The sequence below is a fragment of the Nannospalax galili genome, unplaced genomic scaffold (assembly GCF_000622305.1).
Source record: "Nannospalax galili isolate Female #2095 unplaced genomic scaffold, S.galili_v1.0 scaffold311, whole genome shotgun sequence".
NCBI lineage: Eukaryota > Metazoa > Chordata > Mammalia > Rodentia > Spalacidae > Nannospalax > Nannospalax galili.
The window spans coordinates 724,121-749,227 of NW_008330298.1; the positions used below are offsets into that span (position 1 = coordinate 724,121).

Below are 25,107 nucleotides of genomic sequence, written 5' to 3' on the forward strand. Positions count from 1 at the left end.
CATAAAACAAGGAAAGCAAGGATAGTTTTTATGGTGTATATATTACAAAATGATCAAAATATATAAATGAACTTATGTACTGTTAGTTTAATACTAGATGAACAAACAAGTGTCTCAAATTACCAAAAATACTCTCCTTTTCTCAATAAAATCCAGTGATGATAAATTGAGTTTAGAATTATCAAACCTCAATAAAGGAGAATATATAAGCAACTAGAGATTTTATGGAGCATTTCTTGTTATTTTGATGATTTCTTTAGCCTCCTTACGATCTAAAAATCTTTAAAATGATTGATACTAAGGGATATAATAGGATACTATAAGTAATATCAAGCGATTTTCCTCCCATACATTGGATTGAATTCAACTGATGATTGATAAGACAAGGAAAGCCTCTACAATCTCTAGGTAGCGCTAAATATAAGTGAGATATATAGACTGGGCCTGTGTGGATCAATGAAAAATGGAAAGATGAAAATGAGCCTTCAAGAGAGATTCACTAGGAGCACAATACAGTAGCAAAGTTGTTTCTGAAATGTGATAGGAAGGACGTGTTTCACATCTAAAGAACTGAATGAAGTGACCTGTTAAAGGCCCAACTCTTGTGTTTCCAGAATGAAGCGCAAGAAATAATTGACTTTAAAAAAATAGTGCATTCTTCATAATGCTAAATCATAATTCTCATTTTCTTCTGCTGTATCTGAAAGTTCACATTTTCATTCTACTGGTATATAAATAAACAATGTATTTTGTGGTATCATTTTTATGAGCTTTACACTGACATGTTGATGTGAATTTTCATTATTCTTTTTATTATGCAACCTGAATACACCTTTGGTCCTTCTCTTTTGAGTTCTAGATGACAAGAAAGGATTCAACTGTCTGAATGCAGATTCCAATAAAAAACCTTCACCAATAGAGAATATGGAGTTTAATTTAACCTCAATATATAATTCAAGAGAAAAGGGAATGAAGCTGCCTTACATATAAAATGTAAGCCATACACAGAAACATGGAGAAAGGGGAACAAGAAGGAGAGATGGAAGAAAGGAAGGAACCAGTGTATAGAGTTTATATTAATGAAGAGGATTTCACTACAAGAGGCAAATTGTTGTGGATTCTTAAAACTACACAGAACTTATAAAACATTAAATATATCCTTAATGACAAGTACTTAAGTATGTTATTTGATAGTTCTTAGGGAAAGTTTTGCATCCCGTTAATTTGTATGGCAGAAATTTCCATTTGAGGAGCAAGCTGCATAGATGAGTGGGAGGTGACATAATGCTTGTGTCAACCACTCTGCAAATCTGTTTTTGGCTTTGTCTCAGGTTTAAAATATTCTGAAGTTTATGAAAGTTATTGCAGTTTAAAAATCAATGTTTGGACTTAATAAATGCTCTTTCTCTCAAATGAACCTGTATTCTCCATTAATGTCATTTTTTAAGGAGGCAAAATGGTAGAGGGATGATTGAAATGGCAGATTTTCTGTACATTTTTTTGAATATCAGGAATAGAAGAAATCTTAATTATACTAAAGTACAAAATTTGAGGCAACTTTTCTAAAAGCCCACATTAAATTATTTATGAAATAGGACTAGCTTTCAGATAACATTCCCTCCACATCATTGCACTATGCAAGTGTTACCTCTGTAGAATTGTAAAGAAAATGAAGGCTTAAACTTCTTTTAAACAGCATATATTTTCTTCCTCATATTCCCATACTTCCCTTACTGATAAGTCATCAGCACTAACCAATCCTAATCTCAGAAAGTCCTGAGTAAAAGTTCCCTGCTTTTGTGAAATCGGTCTCACTCTACTCTCCACTACACACTGATCACAGATTTAAACTTCCGGCTCTCAGCAGTTTTATTTTATTTTATTTTGTTTGTCTGTTTGTTTTTATCTCTGTGTGTGTGTGTGTGTGTGTGTGTGTGTGTGTGTGTTTGTATGAGTGTTTGTGTGTTCTCTGAAACACAGTGTACTCTGGAATTGTCCTTGATTATTTATTTCATGGGTTTGTCTTTTCCTTCCACTTTAATTGTAAGCTTTATAAGATCAGAGGTCATGTTATTGTTATGGGAGTTTTAAATGAAGCATAGGCATTTTCAGATGGATTTTAAGGTGATATTACCTGCTTCATCCTGTATTTCTCCATTTTTCAGGTTCTGTACAATGACTCTGCTTTATGTGTTAAGTAGAAAATTGTATTCCATTGAAACAATTTAAAGGTTTAAACTCTGTTTCTTTAAAGACCACTTCCCACAATTTCAGCTAGTACTTTTATTCTGATGCTTCTCCAAACTGACACTATCCTTGGAGTTTTCACAAAATTCATTATATATACATTTGTTTCACAATGGTTAACTTTGACAGTTTATGTTTACTTTACACATCAGGTAGAAACTGTACCTCAGTATTTGAGTTTTGGTTTTTTTCCCAGCATATATGGTACAATGTTTCTCTTTTTATGAGGAACAGTAGGACCAAGCCCCACCTACCAGTCAGCTACATAATTGAAAGCCTAAGTGAAACACATTCTACAGTATACTATGTTTCTGTCACTTTTTTTTCTTGTGGTTAATAGGATATTTATTGAGTATTGGGTACAGGGAGAAGGGCTGGGATGGCCACTGGCAGGAAAGGAGACTCCTCCTTGGGTCCTTCAGCTCCAGGCCCCCAAGGGTGGGAGGACGACCACAACCTAAGAACATTCGGCAGGGGACATGCTCTTCTCCACAGTGGTCCCTTCGTGAGTGACCTGGCAGCTATATCTGCTGTGAGGTGTCCATTGGTTAGACATCAGTGTGAGGTAGTGGCTAGCTATGTACTTGTTGTTGGTCTGTTTAAAGGGCTGGGTGGTCTCCACATCCTGAGTGACAGGGATGCCATCTACCTTCCAGGCCGCCACCAGAGCACCCAGGTAGAATTCATTCACCAGACACACCAGTGTGGACTTGTTGGCCTAGATCACCTTCAAGGAAGGCAGAAACAGGATGACCAAAGGGGCAGCTTTGGGCTGACCTCTAAGGTTCTGCTGGCTCCCTTGTCCACACTGATCATCCAGTCACTGATTGGCTATGTTCCTGAAGCTTCATCTCCCTGACTATGGGATACAGTAACCCCTTGCCTACCCAGATATTTCTGATTACTCCTGATCTCATCTGTCAGTCAGGTGGTTCTCTGATTACCATTTGCTCCCTCATTCATCATCTCTTAAGTCTAAGATCAGTTGTGTTTCTGTCACTTTTAGACACTGTGTTTTGTTCACTGTAGACCATTATTTCTATGGAATCGCCATTGGTGCACATTGGTGAGATATGATGCAATATTTTTATAAACTAGACTTTATTTTAGATGATTTGTTCATCTATAAGCTGATATTAAGCAAATCTAAAGAACATGGAGTTTTAACTACACATAAAATAAATACAATTATGTCATTTGCATGAAAATGAATGGAAGTAGAGATCAACATGATAATTCAAGAAAAAGATAAAATTAGAAAGAAAACCAGTAGACCTTTTCTGTCCTTGACAGAATATAGATTTATATGTATATGTCATCTATGTCTATATTTCTATCTATGACATCCAAATAAAAGGAGCACCGTTTGAAAGGAGGAGAGGGAGGAGTGGGAGTGCCAAGGGGGAACAATAGAGGATAAAGGCGGATGAGTATTAATGAAGTACATGATATACATGTATGAAAATGTAAAATACTGTTTCAGATTCAGTCTCAGAAATGAGAGATATGAGTGATTTGAAGACATTTCCATTTTTACTTCATTAACTTTTAAGATTTGTTTTATAATTTGTGTGTATATATGTACACAAGTGTGTACAGGTGCCTGCAGATATCAGAAGAGGACATCAGATTCCTTGGAGCTCGAGTTACAGGCCTTTGTGAGCTGCCCAACATGAATGCTGGCATCTGAACTCTGATCCTCATGACAGAGTAGCAAATACTCTTGACTGTTGAGTAATCTCTCTAGCCACGTATTTTTATTTTAAAAGTAGAAAGTAGGTGAATTTTTCCTCCTAAGATTGCACAGGCAAGGCTATAAAATAGAGCCTTGAATCTTACATTAGTTTGATTTTGCTATATGTGCTTCTGATGTCTAACCTCTTTGATGGTACCTTATCATCTTGAGTAAAACAGGACCAAATTATTAATTGAGAAGAAATATGTTCTAGGATCTTTGCTATGTTCTAAAGATAATGTGTTGAACATATCATTAAAGTAAGAGATGCAGTCTATACTAGATAGGCAGAGTCTTTTTAAAAACATTTTGCTGGGCATGGTGGTACATGCCTTTAATCCCAGCACTTGGGAGGCAGAAGCAGGACGATCTGTGTGAGTTTGGGACATAGCGAGTTCCAGGGCAGCTGGGGCTACAGAGATACCCTGTCTCAAAAAGACCAAAAATAATTTTTTAACTCTTGATGTATTTTTATTTTATGTGTATGAGTGTTTTGCAACACATGCATGCAATGTCCGAGAAGGTCAGAACAGGGGATCAGATACTCTGAAACTGGTGCATCAGATGGCTGTGCTCTTAACTACTGTGATCTCTCCAGCCCCAACCAGCTGTATCTTAACAGAGATGTATCCATTACTAACCATTTTGGAGATGGCTTGATGTTTTTTTGTCATTGTTAAGTTCTTATATGCATTATACATTTATTATTTCCCTTTTCCAGTTGTTTGACTCCTTTGTACTTTTTAATAATACTATCTTAATGTGAGTACCATAGCAAACTTCATTCTTAAAACCTAAACTCGGAGAAATCATTTTTAATGTACGTTTGTACTGAATTTTGTGATTTCATACACAACATCTTAATCATCTTTATACCTCCTCACCCATCCACTCCCCCTTATATTCACCCCAGTGAATTTAATGAATTCTGTCATATATGTTAAGGTCTATCAAATCATGTTAGTGTACCCAGATGTCCCTTGGTGCAAGTTCATCCACTGGGGTCTAGTCAACTTATCTAGAATATCTCTCTTAAAGAAGATCAATTGACCCTCACCCAGTAATATTCAGCTGCAAACAGTTCTTCGGCTAAGGTTAGGTCCTGTTGTCCATTTCCCAAGTTCTATTCTGGGCTTTGTCTGATTGAGTTTTCAAGGGTCTTGTGCATGCTGACACCATTGATTCAAGTTCACATGAGCAAGATGAAATTCTGCTTCCTTATTTTCATGCATCTTCTCCCCTGGCTAGTAAAAATAGTTCCACCCCATTTTCCACAATGGTCCTTGAGCCCTCAGTGGGTGAAGTTTAATGAAGGTTTCCTGTCCAGGGACCCACATTCTGCAGACTCTTATTCTCTACACTTTGGCCATTTGTGACCCTTTTGTGTTCATGATCCTCTGTTGCTTGAGGAAGCCTCAATAATAAGAGTTGAGAAATACATTAGTTTCTCTGTACCCCATTTTCCACTCTGTTTCATGAGCCTTAGGTGTAGCGCTTCCAAGATAATCCCAATTGTAGACATGTAACTCAGAGTTGGGCATCTCATAGACACTTTTCTGTGTGTGACCCATTAAGAATATACTTTTGTATGTGCTGGTTTAGTTTCATCTTCAGTGTGAAATGAAGTATCCTTATTGTAGTTTATATAAAATATTTTCTCACTGCTATTATGCTTTGTCCATTTAGTCATAAGTTAAATAGGTTTCCATATATTATTTTTTAAATGTGTAGACATTGACGATGCTACTTTCACTGATATTTAATGTTATCATACACTCATAAAGAAAAGTAGGATACATGTCTTATTTTTAGACATACTGTTTGACTTACATAGGGTCAATATTGTAGTATAAGAATGTGTGTTCTAATGATGGGCACAGATCTATGCTCTCCAGATTTAGCTTGTTAACTATGTTTTCGTATCCTTATTTGTGATTTGTTTGTGTCACTTTTTAGTTTCTGGGTATTCTGTCCTAAAATCTCCCACACAGTTGTGGAATTGCTTCTTTCTGTTTTTAATCTTCTACATTTACCCTGTTAAATTCCAAGATGAAATTAGATAGCTGCCTGTTTCATCTTCCTGTATTTTTACCTTGTATAACCTCTTAATTTTCTGAAATACAAATTTTGGCAATTTCTGTTCATGAAATTCATTAATTACACATTATTTTTAGTCTTGAATATACTTAAATTTGGATTTGACTTTATTCACTATTCTTATCTTTACCACAATTACTTCTGATGAAATTTGTTCCAGAACATTTCTTGCTATCTCTTGTCACATTGTTTCTACTAAGACTTCCAGAAAACTAAGTATTTAAAGAACATTTGATAGTGGGTTTTTTGTTTGTTTGTTTCTATATTTAATCTTTAAGGTAGAAACTGCATTTCACTTATTACAGGTATTGCACATAGTAGGAGTTTCATCAATTTACGTTGCTTGACAGCTTTTTTGGCATTATGCCCTAAGTAGAAGAGTTGATGTTGATCTGCTAAGGGGAATCTAACACAATGTTTCTAAAAACATGAAACAGTGTTTTACTTTGCTGTAGGCATGTAAACCTAGTTAATCTTATTTTTACTAACTAATATTTTTCTATTTGTCTATTAATTCTATTACAATAATATGATGAATTTGTCATTCTTACAAGACTGATAAAAACCAAGATAATCCCAATTAATAACCCATATAAGAAATATATTTATAGATATTAGACATTACATTCCTGATTAAAATTCCTGCTTATATTTGTCTGGGTCTAAAACAAAAAAAAGTATTGTAAGTAAGGAAAATTCTTTCCTTTTTAATGAAAAAATACCAAATAAAATTGGTTGAATTTCTAAAAGGTTAATTGTTAGTTTAATTTGTTTCCTGGCATTTTATTATATGCTTCAGTATGTGGGATGACTCCCAAATGATTGATTACCAACCAAAATCTTATTACAATATGGAACTTCTTTTTTAAAAAATTGTGTGTATGTGTGTATCTGTGCATATACAAATGACACTGTGTGCATGATGAAGTCAAAAGCCAACTTTAGTGAATCGGTTTTCTTCTACTTTTACTTGTATTTCAGGAATACTTGTGTGGCAAGCAGCTTTACCCACTGAGGCATCTTACTGGCCCTGATAACTTACAGTATTTCTTGAAGGTGTTGGTAAGAGGATAGCAAGTTTGTGGGTCTGAGGCTAGTCTGGGCTACAGAGCAACACAGCCTCCCCACAAGGAAGAGAAAGGGTGTTTTATAAATAACAGAAAGAATATAGGCATCTATCATAAGATTTAAAATTTTCTTTTCCTTTTAAAATTTTTATTTTATTCTTTATTCATTTATTTTTTTGACATAGGGATCTTGTTATGCCTCCTAAGCCATAACTCTCTATGTAGTTCAGGCTGACCTCAAATTCAGGACTCTCAGCCTCATAAATACTGAAATTAAAAGTATTAACCATGAAAGAGGGAGATAGTAGGGAACAAATGTTACCAGGGAGAAGGTGGGGAAAGTAGACGTTTTCAGCTGGTGGAGGAGGGAACTCAGGAGAGGTGGGTGTTATTGGGGGGAAGGGAGGGGATAATGGGGACACTTGGACTGGGGAGGGAGGATGGAGGACAGATAGGGGAAGAGTAAAGGTGAATGGATCATGGGGGATTAATGAAGCCAAAGGGAAATATGTTGCCAGAAACCCCCTGAGAAATGCACATATGGTGCCTGAATATTAGTACATATGTATACCTGGGGGGCTGTATGGTAAGGAATACAGGGCTAGACAAGAGAGACAAAGTGGACCAAGAGACTTCCAAAATAACACAGGCTATTTCCAGAGCTCTTGATTACCTCCCAGAACTAGAAGATAAGTCCCTACTTCTGAAGTCAGGACATACTTCTGCCACAGGGCCTGGAACAATGGATCAGGAACTGATCTGAAAGCCTCCTGCCTGAATTTTAACTCCCATAAAAGTTTCACATACCTTTCTGACTGTAAGGTTGATTTTTAAAAATCACTATGTTTATTCAAATTTATGTTAAATTTAAATAATGGAGAATTAATCTCCTGACCATGATTCATTCTTTATCAAAACAGCAACAAAAAACTTAAGTAGAAAACATGTGAAATACGAATCTTTAAGACAGTAGCTATCAAATAAGAAGAAAAGTAATCCTAGACAGAAAAGTGAACATGTAAGTTGAAAACTATAATTAATTAATTAATGTTGGAGTTTCAGTGTAAAATAATGAAGGTACAACACTCTCAGGACTCCAAGGTAAGAAAATCTAGCTGAAATCCAGAGAGAAAAAGCTAATCTTAATTCACAGTTTCCCACAGAGGTAAGAACAACACAGTATGAGAATATTGATCTACAGTATTTGGCTGAAAACTAATTAGCATGCACACACACACACGCACTTGTGTGTGTGTGTGTGTGTGTGTGTGTGTGTGTATAGTGGGAAAGAAACCACTTGAGGCTAAGACAAGAAAATCACCCAAATAGGTCCAATAGGATCAGTCTATGCTCATACAGAAGCCTTAAAAATGCATAATCTCATCAGTTAGACTAAAAAACAAGATTACTGTAGCAGTTTGCAAAGTACTCATGAAGGTGTTATAAGCCAAAGGTGTATTACCATCCCTAGAATGAGCAGTGCTCTGATCTTGTCTGGTAAATCATGAAATGCAAGGATCAAACTGATTCCAAGTTTTTGAAGTGTTCCCTATGAAAATATATTTCCAAAAGTAACAAGCCCTGTGTCTGATATCCAAAGATGACAAATTATGCAATATTAGGCAGTTTCATAAAGAAGTCAATAACCAATCAAAGGTGACTCAGATCAACACAGTTGTAAGAATCAGCAGATGGAACATTAAGAATTTATTGGAACTATATGCTATATGCTAAAATATTGAAACACATAAATCATCTGGAAATAAAAACTAAAAATATGTCAGGTGAAATGGGACTTAAGAGGATTACAAAATAATTAAACACTGCAGTTGACAAGATCGTGTAATATAGATAATATAAATTATCCAAAATAAGACAGAGAAAAAACACAATAAAGTTAAAAGAGGACACATAAATTGTGGGAATACTTCAAGTTACTCAGCATACGCATAATTAAACTCCTTAAAATAGTAGTAAAAAATATGCTTGAAGAAATAATGGTCAATAATTTCCTCAGGTTCATGAAAATAATAGATTGAAAAAAAATTGTGCATTAGTACTTTTCTATTCCTGTGATAAAATCCTATGTCAAAGGCAACTTAAAGAAAGAAGAGTTTCTTTGTGTTTATAGTTCCAGAGGCATGAGTCCTTCATAATGGAGGAAGCAAAGCAGGAAGCTGAGAGTTCACAATCTCAACTACTAACAAGAAGCAGAGAGTGAACTGGAAGTGGGGCGAGATTGTAAGAGCCAGGGTTGGTCCTTAAACATATAGAAACAGAGGGTTTCAGGCCACTGGAAGCTTGCTTATTCCTTGTGGCATTGGCACAAGACCCATGCTGACTCATTCAGACAAGGGTACAGTGTGGTGAGAAGGAAATGGGTGACAGGTACCAGTGCTAGCCTGTGAATTGTTGGCAACTGATTACTTCTGGGTGAGAAAGGGAGAGATCTCCTTTAAGATCTCTTGATAGACTGACTAGACTCCATTGGGCGAACGTGCATCAAAAGACATCTGGGTACAAATGCTTGATTGGCTAGGACTAAACATATATGACAAAATGCATGAGATCTAGTGGCGGAAGGTATGTGGAGCCGTGGGATGGGGAGAGTGTCTAAATTTGATTAAGAACTGTTGTATGAAATGTACAAAAGCAATAAAAATTTTTTTGATCTCTTTTTTGAGACACTGTCTCTCTGTAGCCCCAGCTGGCCTGGACCTAGCTATGTAGACCAGGCTGGCCTTGAACTCACAGACATCCACCTGCCTCTGCCTCCTGGGTGCTGGCATTAAAGGCCTGTGCCACCATGCCCAGTTAAATTTATTATTATTATTTTTTAATTTTATTATGAATGTTTTGCCTGCATGTATGTAAGTGCAAAATGTGCTTGCAATGCCCTGTGGAGGCCAGAAGAGGCTGTTGGATTCCCTGGAACAGAGTTATGGACAGTTGTTAGCTGCCATATGGGTGTTGGGAATCAAACGTGGGTCCTCTGGAAGAACAGAAAATGTTCTTAACCACTGAGTCATAATAAAATATTTTTAAAAGAATATGAAAGGCATAATCTGGGAGTAAATATTATTAGCAAATTTATTCATATGAATTCAACAACTTGTTGAATTGGACATATTTCTTGAAATCATGAATTACAGAAAGTCAAGAAGAAAGACACACTCTGAATAGTCTTATTTGTATAAACCCTATTGTTAAGCTATTGAGCATATATTTGAAATATGTTTTTACAAAGAAATCATGAAATGGAGGTGGGTTCACTGATGAATTTCACCAAACATTTACAGAATAAATAATATGACTTATGCATGCGTAGTATTCTAGAACATTGACCAAAGGAATACTTTCCTCAGATTTGATGTAGCCAATATTATTCTAATACTAAGAAAGTGACAAGCATAATAAAGGCTGAGGGTGAAGAAGCTTAATAGGAAGTATTACTTAGCATACTGACTTTAAAAGTGATATAATAACCAGTACTAAAAGCCAACATATCCAATGACTATTACTAAAAAATTCAAATGCCATAGACAAATTTTATTAAATTGGATACAATAATATATAAAAAAATAATAGATGATGACCACACAGATTGCGTTTAAGGAATATGTGGTTGACAGATTATTAGAATAACCAGTGTAATTCATCACATTAACAATTGTAAACTAACTCATCTAGTCATTTCAATTCACATACATGAATAATGATAAAATCCAGCACCTATTCATCATCATTTTTAAAACTTTTTTCTACTTATTATTTTTATTTTAGGTGTATGAGTGTATTGCCTGTATGTAGGTAGGTGTACCCGTGGCAGGCAGTGCCCATGGAAGACTGAAGGGGGCATCGGATCACTTGGAACTGGAGCTACAGACAGATGTTAGCCACCATGTGAGTACTGGGCATTGAACCTAGGTCCTCTGCAATATCAGTCATTACTCTTAACCACTGAACCTTCTCTCCTGCCACTCATGATATTTTTTTGACACTTAAAACTCCAGAATTTTTTTTTACTTAGAAAATTCAGACTTTTACTAATTGAGACAGACCTCCTCCTACCTCTTGATTTAATGCTCTATTTATACAACCCCCCAATTGCATTGTTTTATTAAACTTCTCCAATGCAATACAGGTAAGAATGGAGGGTGTGCCAGCACATGGATTAATACATGTATTTATTACTATCATGATCATTTTTTTAATCTCCAAGAAATCAGGAATATAAGAAACTTTTTTCAAAGTGGTAAGTGGCAATATAAGCCTTTCATCCATTAAAAAGCTTAACAGTCAAATCTCAGGATTTTCTATCTATGATCAGAAATAACAAAAGGATGACACAATATGTGGACACAAATTTTATCATTAGTACCAATATTTTTTTCAGCAGTCTAAGAAAAAAATTGCATTTGTAGGAGCTTTCTGTTTCAAATAAGACAATGTGAAATACTACTGGAGCCCAAGACCTAGAAAGGCCAGTTTGAAAGGGCAGACCCATTATCAGGTGGCAGGGTCTCTGTGATACCAACTCTAAACACAGAAATTTCCCCAAATCCCTTTGGAAATTGGCTTAGTCCTTTTTGGCCTTGTTTATGCTGCCATAACCATCTGCAAATAGACCCAAGAAGAGTGACAAACAGTTTTGCACCTGGTAATGAGTATACCAAACTGAGTCCCAACTGTGGCCTCAAATTTATGGTAGATTTTTATGGGCAGTCTTTCTAGGTTAACAGATCTTGAAGTAGCTCTGTACCATGGAAACATGCACATATGTGACACTACAGGTGGAATATCAGACCTTGGCCCCATAGTAGATTTTTAAATGCCTCTGTAACTTGGCTCTAGTCACTCAATGGAGAATTACAGTAACCCTCCTTGCTCAAAGATCAAGAGAGAGAAATGTTGATTCATGCCCCAAAAGTCAGCTCTGAAGACTTAAGTCAAATAGCAATTTTGAATCATGCAAAGCCCCACTGAGCTAGGAATGTAGATATGGCTCAGTGGTTAAGAGCACTGGCTGCTCTTACAGAGGACCCGGGTTTGTTTCTAAGTACCCACATGGTGGCTCACAGTGGAACTGTATCTCTCTTTTCAGGGAGAATCTGATGCACTCCACAGGCTTTAGCAGACATTGCATCCATGTAGTGCACTAATATATCTGCAGACAAAATACTCATACACATAAAATAAAAATAAATAAGTGAAAACAAATAAATAAATATACAACAACAAAAAAATCAACAGTCCTCCTGTCTCTGCTTTAGTGATGCTGGGGTTAAAGGTGTGGAACACCATGCCCCAGTTCATTCTCACTTCACTTCTGCTTAACCTTATATCAGAAGTTCTGGTGTGGCTAGGCAAAACAAAACAAAACAAACAGACAAACAAACAAACAAAAAACCAAACAAAACAAACAGTCCCACCAAAAAAAAAAAAACCTTTTTATTCACAGATGTCACAAGTGCTCATGAAGGAATCACCATGGAATTTGCAAAACAAAAACACTATGAGAATGAATTAGTAAGTAAGTTTAGAAAGTTTACAAGCTACCTTGCAAACTTGTCAAAGATAATTATTTGGATGTGTGGTAGTATTTGAATAAATTAATCATTATTTTCATATTTCACATCTTGCACTAAAAATACCTCTAAATGAATCACAGACCTATTTAAAATTTAAAACTGTAAAACCTTCAGGAGACAAAGCCTAGGAGATTTTTTTTAACTTTATTGAATTTTTGGTATTTTCATACAATATAATTTGATGGTATTTAGTTCCCCTCTCCTATCAGTACCTCCCCTTACCCTGACCAATTTGGTGTACTCTATTTAACATATATTCATATATATATACACACATGTAAAATATGTATATGTAATACTTCCCCAAATGTCCCTCAGTGTGGGTCCATCTACTGGAATCTGGTTAACCTACCAAGAGTCCCATCCCTGTAAGACACTCTTTCTATACCTCACTGTAGCCATTAGATGCCCAAGTTGGGTTTGGATTTGTTATCCACTTCTTCATGTCTATGATGGAATTTTGTCTTATTTGAGCATCTGGGATAAGCTAAAAATTATGGACAGATCCAAAGGCATAATCCATAAAGGAACAAACTGACAGCTGGGGGAAATGGCACAGGCCTTTAATTCCAGCACTCAGGAGGCAGAGGAAGGTAGAGACTGAGACTAGTCTGATCTGCTTAGTCAGTTCTAGGATAGCTGGGGTACAGGGAGACCCTTTCTCAAAAAATGAAATGAAACAAAACCTGACACGTTGGACTTCATAAAATACAATCCTCCAACACCTCTAAGAAAATGATGTGCAAGATAGAGTTTAGGAGAAAATTGTTGCAGATCATGTCTTAGAAAAAGGCTTGTACGTATAATGTATAGTATGAAAAATCAGTAAGAAGGAAACAAGCAACCCAACTGAAAATAAGGGATTTGAAAAGACAGGTTAGCAAAGAATATGCAGCATGTGTACAGTGGACCACTAGTATCCATCACTGGAGAGTGTGCAATTTCAAACCACAATGTGATGCCAAATTCCATCTGTTAGAGTGGTTAAAGTTTAAAATTCTGTTCATATTGAATTTTCCAGAGGATGAGAAGAAATTGTATGTCTCATATGGTAGTAGTTGGAATGTAAAAATTTACCACTTTAGAAAACAGTTTGGCAGTTTCTTGAAGCAAAACATATCTACTGCGCAATTCAGTAACTCCATTTCCAAGTATTTACCCAAGAGAACAAGTACCTATTTCCATGCAAATATTTCACATGAATATTCAAAGAAGTTTCATTCATAATTGCCATAAGCTGTAAATAAAGAATATGTCCATCAACAGGAAAATGATAAACCATAGTACATTCATACAATAGGATGCATATTCCAGCAATAAAATAAATGATCTATGAATAGTTATAACTTGGATAAGTCTCAAGATAAATACGCTGAAAGAAAGAAGCCAGACAGAAAGGAATCCACAGTTCTATTTCATTAAAGCAAAATCCTTAACATTGAAAATAATCTGAAAAAGAGAAAGCAGATTGGTTTAGAAAGGGAGGAGGAATTTAAGGGTGGATGAAGGGTGCAGAAAGGTAAACTCTTTAGGGGAATCGTTACAAAATAATAGATATATCACTACTTTGATTCTGGTGCTAGTTAATCATATGATTTATATAACAAATGTTATTAAAATATATAAATTTATGATGTATAGTTTATGATACATCACCTATAATTTTATAAAATGTTAAAATCCAAATAATGAGGTTGTTGATGGGATTCAGAGGTACAGTGCTTGCCTTACCCGTGACAAGCCCTGAATTCTATCTCCAGCATTGTAAAACAGTCAAATGAACATAATTACTGTTAATAAAAGCATTGCCAATGACTAAGTTCTGATTCCTGAACAGTATCTGTGTACTTTGATCTATACTGTTAATAAAAGCATTGCCAATGACTAAGTTCTGATTCCTGAACAGTATCTGTGTAATTTGATCTAGTCCTGGTTCATAGTTTAGCTATTTTCCAGTAGAGGTGTACAGTGTCCTTGTCCTATTACTACTGAACACCACAGATACAAGTGTGCCTTGTAGAATTCATTGACAATGGTCTTCAGAACACTTTTTGATTCCAAAAGATTTTTCTTCATTATTTTACACCAATAGACAGCAATTTACTCAGTACATAAAGGAAGGAAGTATGTTATAAACAGAAGCCATTATTTAAAACGCCAACAACAATATTGTAGAAACTGGGTTAGTGTCCTGAGAAGCCTACCTTCTTGGCTTGCATTTTTCCATCTCCTTTCTGCGGCTATTCAAGGACTTTCTTCAGTATCTGCACATCAAGAATTTGTGGTCTGTTTTCTCTTTCTGTTCTTATAAGAATTCTAAACCTATTAAATTAGAGCCCTATTATATAAGGTTATTTAATCTTCCTTACTTCTTTACAGGCTCCAGCTACAGTCATAGTGTCAATTAAATGTTCAACATAGAGGTTAGGGAAGTACATAGTTCAGTTTTTAAAGAATTACTATGAGCTTAACAATTCTAACAGTTCATATGTACTGCAGTCAACCCATATCTTAGTAACTCTGATAAAACCTTTACATAAATTAAATTATTTAACGCTAACAACAGCCCTGTGTGGAATTGCTACTGCCTAGTTCAATGAGTGAAGAAAATGAAGCATTATGTTAATAATATTCTTGAATTTATTAAAATTATTATTGAGTTCACAATTAAATTATGCGCATCTAAAATTACACTCTATTGCAAAGTAAACTTTATAAGGCATACAGAGTTCTCTGAATTTTATTCCATTGAAGTTAAATTCCTGTGCATCTAGAAATTTTGTGCCTGGTATAGAATGCTGATTTCAATTTACTGAATTGAATCTATTTTTGGACAAATTAACTACAATTTCAACATATATTTGTTTTATTTTGGTCCAAATGCTAAATCAATAATTTTCTATTAATTTATTAAGCAGAACAATCAGATATATATTCTGTAAAGCATAAGGGTCTTGATTAGGATAATATTATTGTTAAAAGTCAAGGCAGTGATTTAAGAGATGTGGTTAACATCTTTGTACCAACTACCACTGTACCTTGTGAGTAAACTAGGGATATTTACAGACAAGCTACCCTATTGAGAAGGTTACAGCAGAAAAAACTTCTTTCAGTATCAAAGAAAAAACAGAAACTTTGGAAAGCAGAATAGGAAATAGAGTCAAAAGTTCATTCCAGAAGGCTCAGCCCCTACTGGGAAATGCTGTTTCAAGTGTAGAATGATTCCTACTGTAATGAGTTGGAACCACAGTGTAAAAAAGACAGCCTCACAAAATTTATATTCTGCTCTCTCTCAGTTTCAGATGATTTAGAAAACAGTAAGAAATAGTGTTTATGACACAAACACAGGAACAGAGGGAGTGGCAGAGACAAAATTACATGTAAAATAGCTACTCAGAAAAGCATAAGCAACACTATACACATCACTGAGGAGATTTTCCATCCATGCTAGCAGGAATCTTGAGGTCAGAATACCATAGAAGTGCCAGGAAAATTCTGTCTTATAAGCATTTGAAAAATTAAAAGTCGTTTATAAAAGGAAACCTCCTAAGTTTGAGGTTGGGTATCTCTAGAGACAAAGGTGCCTCCATGCTTCAACTACTCTGGGAACCTGGCACAAGTGCTAGAGGAGTAATCTCTGAATTAATAGGTCCTCAATTAAGGTTGTGGCTTTCTTCCCATTTCCCCAGTTCTATGCTGGATTTTTGTCTGGGTTGAGTTTGCAAATCTCTTGCACATGTTGTCACCATTGCCACAAGTTCATATGAACAAGTTCCCAGGCTCCTGGGAAACTCTGTTTCCTGTGGTCATCCACCACCTATGGCTCTTAAAATCTTTCCATCCCCTCTTCCATAATGTTTCCTGAGCACTGGGTGGGTGATGTTTAATATAGGAGCCCTATTCAGGGATATATATTCTGCAGTCTCTTATTATCCACATTTTGGCCAGTTGTGGCCTTCTATGTTAATCATACTCTGTTGGATGAGAAAGCTTCACCGGTGAGAGATGAAAGATACATTAATATTCTCTTTGCTCCTTGTTCCACTGTGTTCCATGAGCCTTAGGTGTAGAGGTTCCATTATAGATATGTCATTTAGGGCTGGGTATCTCACAAACATATATTCTCTGTGTGTGACCATTTATGGAATGCCAGCCTCCCCTCTTCTGCGGCCTGGAGTCCATTGTGCACCAGTCCCCATAGCTGAAAGTTGGGGCAAGGAGAGAGACTGGTGGGGGAAGGGAGGCCTCAGGTGGTAGTGAGTACAATGGGAAGAAAACACCCCTGGAGACGTGTCAGTGTACAGCTCGTTTATTATGGTGGAAGCAGAGGTTTATATAGGAAAGTTTCTTGGGCAAAGAGGCAGGGTTGGGTTTCTGGTGGGCAGACAGGTGGGGGGAGGGAGGGGGCTTCAAAGGCTATGTGGCCTTTGACCTGTCCTCCAGTCACATGATCTACAAGGGAACCGGTTAAAATTAAAGGATTAGGGACTTAATAGTTTTGCTTGGGGGTTGTTGGGTAAGAGACAGTGTATCTAGAATGGAGTGGGCCAGTTTCCTGCCATCCGCAGTAGGAGGTATCCAGCCTGGCAGCCATGTTTTACGTTACAGGCACTCCTGATTATCCCAACACTGTGGAACTCTGCAATAGTCTGCATCTGTTGCAAAAATAAACTTTTACATTGAGTGATGAATAGTATACTTATCTTTAAATATAAAGGTCCATATTACCATATGACATGAGAAGTCATAGATCCTAGACAAAAAAACTTACATCTGTCATTTCCCTAGACAAATGTACTTTCTTTTTAAAATTTTTGTTTTTACTGAATTTTTGTGCATTTCATACAGAACATCTCAAACAATCTTAATCATATTTATACCCTGGCCCCACTGGCACCCTCCCATGCTCCCCCAGGTGGAACCCATATACTCTGTCATCCTTGTTAAGGCACACTGTGTCAAGTGAGTGTCTCCAAACATTCCCCAGTGCAAGTCCATCCACGAGGTCTAGTCAGCCTACCTAGAATCCCTTGTTTTATGGACAGGACTCCTTTATTAAACTTCACCCACCCAAGGTTCAGGGACCATTGCAGAAGAGGGGACAGAAACATTGTAAGAGCCATAGAGGAGGTATATGACCATATGGAAACTAAGTCCTACAAGCTCCTGGGATCCTGTTAATATAATTCTATGGCAATGGTGTCATAGACATACACAAGTTCCTTGCAAACTCAGACAAAAACCCAGCATAGAACTGGGAAAATGAATAGCAGACCCCAATCTTATCTGAAGAAATATTGGCAACTGTTTGCTATTAGGTGAAGAAGAGCTGATCTTCCTAAACAAGGGACTCTACATAGTCTGAGTAGACCTCAGTGGATGGACTTGCACTGAAGAATGGCTGGGGACACTGACTTGACACAGTTAGCCTTAACAAGGATGACAGAGTATATGGGCTCCAGTGGGGAATGGGGATGTGGGAGGGTGTCACTGGGGACAGGGGTATAAATACGATTAAGATTGTTTGAGATATCCTGTATGAACTTAACAAAAATTCAATAAAAATAAATTTTTAAAAAATAAATTACATTTGTCTAGGGAAATGACAGAGGTAGGTTTTTGTCTAAGATCTGTGACCTCTCCATGCATGTGTATTTGGGTACGTTTACCATACCACACATAAGCAAAGTTTGCCTCTTCCATTTTTCTCCATTCTTCTAATAGCAACATTAAGTTTTACTGTTTTTTTCTATCCATTCCTATCCTAACTACCTGATATCTTAGTAAACATCATAGCCTCGTAGTTTCTTTTTTCCTCCAAATTTATTGTAATTAAAAAGGCAGTTGTTTTAGAAGTTTATTACTATATTTTCAAAGCAGGCCTAATCATCAGTTTTTACTGCATATGTAATTATCGTTCTATTCTTGGAGTAGTGTTGGAGATTGCATCCAATGCCTTGACCTTGTGAGATGAGAGTTTAGCTTTGGGAGGCAGAGGTTTAATAAAGGTATCTAATTCAGTGCTAAGCAATCTGTAGTCTCTTATTCTCTGTACTTTAACCAATGATGGGTGTTGTTTAATCACCATCTGCTGCACACAGAAACTTATCTGATGCACACAGAAACTCATCTGATGAGAATTGAGAGGTGGATTAATCTATGTGAAAACCAAAACAAGACCGAAAAGCATCAGGGCATACACCAAATCCCGTAGTCCCATGTTGGATTTCTGGGACTTTACCTCCAAAGGGATTGGATGGCTCAGCCTCTCCAGATTTGTTGCATGTAGAATACATCTATTTCTTGTGCTGGTACCACTCCCTGTATGCAGCTCTTCTTGGCAGATGCCTCACATCATGAACACTTTCTTGGGGTCTCCATTGCAAACCAAGCTTCACCTACACAGCTTCATGCAATGGCCTATCAGTGCCTTCTTTATGCAGAGGTATCCCTGCTGCATGCTGCCTGCCCTTGGTAGCTCTCTGAAATTGAGGAAGAAGAACTGATCAGCCCTTCACTCTTGCATTTTTTTCATGCCTCTAAAGCCAGCACCAGGTGAACAACACTGCCAAGTTTGGCTGCAAGTTTGGGATGGGCCCCAGCCTGCTTTATCCATTTTAGAAGCTCCTCTCTTCACTGGCTGCTGTAGCATTTTCCTTTCACAAGTTGGATGCTTAGCTATGCGTGGTCTTGCCCTGAAGGCACTCTCTCCATTGTTTAAGTGCCAATCATTAGGCCTTCATTTAATCACTTTAGTCTTAACAAGGGGATCTTTTGGAGCACATACCAAGGCTCCAACATTTATCTTCCTAGTGCTCTTTTTCAATCCAAACTGCACATTCTGTATTTCTTTCTGCCCCATTTTCTCTTTTTCACTGTCAATCTGCATAATATTCACCATTAATAGCCACACCATCATTTCTGTTAGGCTGTATTGAAATTTCTCCCACCAAAGAAGTTAGTTCCATTGCTTTTCAACTTAGCCTCAGGGAAACTTTTAGGCTGTGGGCAGACTCAAGCCAGATTTTACCAAAATATCCCAATTGCTGCTTAAGTCTTTATTTCCCTCTGGAATTGCATTGTTTTCAGCATTATTTCTTCCAGGCACCTACTAGAATGGATTGTTAATCTCTGTCTACACCAATCAACAACTTGCCTAGCTCAGACTTCCAAAGTCTTCTACATTCCTCCAAAACCTAACCTGGTCAGGGCCTTCACAGCCGACAGCCCACTCTTTGGTACCAATTACTGTATGAGTTACTTTTCTGTTGCTGTGATAGAAACACTGACCAAAGCAACTTATAGAAGGAAGAGTTTATTTGAGCTTACAGTTCCAGGGCAATTATAGCCCAATATGGCTGGGAGGCATGGTGGCAGGAGGTGGCTGGAACAGGAGCAGAAAGAGAGAGCTCACATTTTCAAGTGGGCACAGGAACCAAGAGAGTGACTCAAGATTTTACAAGGCTTAAGAACTCTCTAAACCCACCTCCAATGATGTGCTTCCTTCAACATAGCCACACCTTCTAAGACCTCCCGAAACAGCACTAACAACTGGGGACAAAATGTCCAAATACTTGGAACCTATGGTGGGCATTCTCACTCAAACTATAACAATTTAACAAAATAATAGTATTAGGCTCTTCCCTATGGCCTGAAACTTCTCTAATCACAGGTTCTTAGATCTGATATCAGTGCCAGTTATGGGCTTCATCTTCTGAAGCAGACCTTAAACCCTATCAGAAACTGGTTCTTTAATCCCATGACATTTGTGCCACTATTGCACCAGCTGCATATCTTGCCAGGGAAGTTTATATTTATATATATTTAAGGCCTATCAAATCAAATTTGTGTTCCTAAATGCACTTCAGTGTGGGTTCATCCACTGGAATCTGGTTAACCTACTCAGTATCACATCTTAAAGAAACTGTCTCTGCCTCTCCCAGTAGCTAATGGTTGCCAAAAGTTCTTCAAAGAAGGTTGGAACTTCTTACACAGTTCCCAGTAATATTCTGGGATTTAATCTGATTTGAATTTATACAAATCTCATGCATTACATGCTCTCACTATTGCTGTGAGTTCATACAGCACAAGTATTAAGTCCAACAATTGACAAATGGAATTTTATGAAATGAAAAAAAAAACTGCTTTATAGAAAGGACACCACCATTCAAGTGAACAAGCCACTTAGAGAATGGAATATATATATATATATACATATATATATATATGTATAATTACATAATTAGAAACAAAACACCCAGGCCATTAGTGCTAGCTCCTTGACCCATAGGAACTGAAATGTTTCTAAAAATTAAGTCAAGGAAATAATAAGGAATTGTCAAAAAATAAAACACAAATGGCTGAGAGATATTTTTAGTGGCCAACATCTTTAGCCATCAGGGAAACACAAAATAAAATGATGTTGAAATTTTATCTTTCCCCAGGCAGAATGACCAAGGACCTAAAAACAGAAGATAACAGATGCTGGCAAGGATGTGGAAAGGGAAACTGTTGTTGTACGCTGGTGAGAGAGGAAACTGGTGTAGTCATGATGGAAATTAGTGTGAAGAATATTCAACTATCTAAAAATAGGCCTACCAGATGATTCAGCCATACCAGTCTTGGGCATACACCAAAGGGAGTCTATATGTTACTATGCAGATATCTGTCCATTCCTGTTCATTGTTACTCTATTCACAATAACAAGGAAATGAAAACAACCTAAATATCTATCAACTGATGAATGGATAATGAAAGTATGATGCTTTTAATAATAGAGTACTATATATTCATTAAGAAAATTGAAATTATGAAATTTACAGGTGAATGATGGAGCTAGAAACAATCATCCTGTGTGAGGTAACCCAGACCTAGAAAGATAAAAGTTCCACGTTCTCTCTTGTAAGTGGATGCTTGCTTCAAATCCTTCAATATTCCTGTTTCAATTAGAAAACCCATAAAAGTCAGGAAACTAGTAACTGAACATGAGGAGAAGACTTCATAGAAGGGGAGATAAAAATGCATTGATATAAAGGGGAAAGGGGGATAATGGCATAGGAAAATTTAATTACGGTGAGGAAAGGAAAGGCAGCACAAAGGAGGGAGTATAGGGAGGGATAAATAACATTATAGGGCTTTGGAAAAAGCCATGTGGAAACCTAACACTACAGAAGCTTTGTAAAGTATATATACATAAAATATAGAGTAAAGCAGTTACCCTATAACAGAGGGACATAGTCTTTACCACATACCATAAGCTAGAAAATAAAAATCCCAGTGCCGGAGATGGATTGGACACCCTCTTTTGAAGCTGTTGACCTGGATTCCCATAGACCCCCAAACAATACTGGCCATTGTTCATGCTCTTGGTTACTGACCAGAACTTCACAGTAAGATCATATTACTGAAGATACTACTACAAACATGGACTGTAGAGCAAACCAGGAGAAATCAAGCTGATGCTGACATCAAAGATTCATCTCTTTTCTGAAACACACCTTTTCTGAAACACCTTTCTGAACACAGCACGTTAGTCTGCTCGGCCATTCTGACACTGGCACCTGGCTTTCTTAGTGTGAAAAGGTACTATGCAAGCTTCCTTCAAAGAAAAGTCAGCATGAACCTTATTCATCTCTGCATCCTGTGAGCTACAACAACTGGCCTGGAATATCTGCCTACTTGCGCAGAAGCGACATGAATATTGCAGCAGTAACCAATTACTTTCTAATTGCACTTAAGGTCTGCTTCATAGGATGTTGCCCTTACCTGCAAGCCTAGGAGCCTGAGGCTAGAGAGCCCATAGACATTGGGAGAAATCCTTATACAACTATCCTGCTAAATATAAAATTAAAATTATTTCTTTGACCTATTGATATAACCATAGATTAGTGCATCTCATGTCTCAGCAGACAATATTCCTTATATATTAAATGGTATTTAACACAGAGAAACACAACCAGTCAACATGCAGAGAATGAGAGGCTGCAAACTGCTTACCCCATTTAGGAAACCTATATCAAACCTCTGCCTCCCAAGGCTCAGACAGAAATCATTGTGGAAGAGGGAACTGAAAGATTGTGAGTGCCAGAGGTGATGGATGACAAGAACACAGAGTTTCCCAAACACCTGATTAGTTACCCATTTGAACTCACAGCACTAGTGACAGTATGCATAAGTTCCATGCAAGCTGAAGCCAGACAAATTTCCAGTATAGACTTGGGAAGTGGATAAGAAGCTCCAACTCTGTCTGAGGAACTCCAAGAAAACAGTGCCTGCTGGAGGGAGGAGATTCAGTCTCATTTAAGAGTAAGACTCTTAGTAAGTTGTCCAGGCTCCAGTGGAAGAACCCACACCAAAGAGCATTTGGGGACGCAAACCTGATTCTATAAGCTTTATATATACAGAAATTGGGGGGGGGGCATAAAAGGGAGAGCAAACATGGCATGACCAAATATATTTATGGAATTCACAGAAATTCCCTATAAAATTGGTGTGCTTATGTATATGCTTTGCAATACACTGATAACTAGTTTTAAATCATGGTAGAAACAGATTAATTTCATATTGTTTTATAAATATGCCAAGGTTATTTTAATTCATATGTTGCTTAAGTATAGGAGAAAACCCTAAGTTTCTAAGAAAAACATAATGATGTTGTCATGAAAGTAGCAACATGATAGTTACATAAAATGCCCATTGCTTTACCACTTGATCATCAAGAATTTTCAAACATCTCATAAAGCAAAAAGCTAGGGAGGTGACTACTGTAAATCTGCATGATTTCAGGTTGCCTTGGCATCCATTTTGGATACATGTAGCTCTCTCATACCAGAAAGATGACTACATTACTGTTGATGCAGTTTTTAATTCAACAACACACCCAAATGAATCAAGCTGGTCACTTGAGATAAGAGCTTACAGGTACTGTTCCCTATCCAACTGACTCCTCTTTTCAGTATACTTCCTTTAAATAAACCATTTTTTTGTCTTCATACTTGTCTGAGAACCTACAATGATACAGACCCTTACAAATACTGCTATTTTCTACACTCTCCTCCTGCTCTGAGATTTCATTCCTGCTTCTTGTGACCCAAAGGGGAAAACTGTCACCCCAACTCACTAAGTTGCTCTTATGCAGAACCTTTATGTGAATGTCCTTTAACTGATTTTTATTTTGATGAGATATTACATTTTTGTCTTTTGTTTAATGAATTAGATAACTGAATTTGCCACATGACACCAAGGTGAACATAAAGTCAGGCTCCCAGGGCCAGAGTGATGCTTAGGCACAAATAAATAAGACACAGGTCGAAGAAGATCCACAAACCTGTAAACAGTTTTCCCACTTGAGGAATTCTTTTGCCATGGATCAGCTAAATAGGTGCAAAGCATTGTGTAAAGAATCAACTCACATCTAGATTTCCCTTTGTTTTCTGTAGGAAAAACTGTCAACCTCTCCAATTTTAAAATTTCATTTTCACTGTGCACTTTCAAAACAGTACCATGTGCGTGCTGGTGTGTGTGTGTGTGTGTGTGTGTGTGTGTGTGAGAGAGAGAGAGAGAATTTCCACGGTTTGTTGTAAAACACTAAATGATTATATTCATTCATTTTATTAGTTTGATGAAGAATTTCTGAGGATTAATTATATGCCAGGGTATGTATTAATTATTGAAGATAATGCAAATATAAATAAAAAACCTCTAAAAACTTAAAGTTTTCACAGTTTAGCTGGCATAAAAAAATATTACTTTAATCACGGTGACTCATTAACTTTATTTTTAGGCACACCAACTGTGCTTGAAATATTTAACTATGTTAAGTACAATATAAAAACAAAAGATAAGAGGACATAATAAGTGGCCAGAAATAGGAATTGAGCTGAGCTGGGCTATAGTGGTGTCCAGGAGTTTAGCTACTGGAAAGTAAATCATATGGAATACCCTCGACATAACATGAGATCAATGCAAATGAATGGAGGTATGGCACGTGATCTACTTAGTAAATGTACACAAGATATCCAAGCATTCTCACGAAACATGCTTAATTACAAACATATGCACTATGTTAAATGAAAAGTTAGCATACTCAAAGAGAATATTCAGTAATGAGGCCAAAAGCATTTTTATCTACTTACAACAATTAATTTATGTGACTACTTTGCAATATGGTCGCTGGATATGAGAACTTAGAGGTATTTTTCTGGATTAGAAATTTAGAAGTTGAAGGGACAACGTTATGGAACGTGCTCACTGATGGGTTATCCAATGCCAAGTAGTCAGCTTTAAACATACATGCAGTGGAACAACACTAAATGGACTCAGTACACACACACACACACACACGCACTCACACCACACATGTGTGTGTGTG

At 36.9% G+C, this 25,107-nt stretch overlaps 1 pseudogene; it reads right to left on the reverse strand.

The window, feature by feature from the left end:
* Nucleotides 1–2,704: 2,704 nt before the first annotated feature.
* Nucleotides 2,705–25,107, reverse strand: part of LOC103742994 — a 106,030-nt pseudogene continuing 83,627 nt past the window's right edge.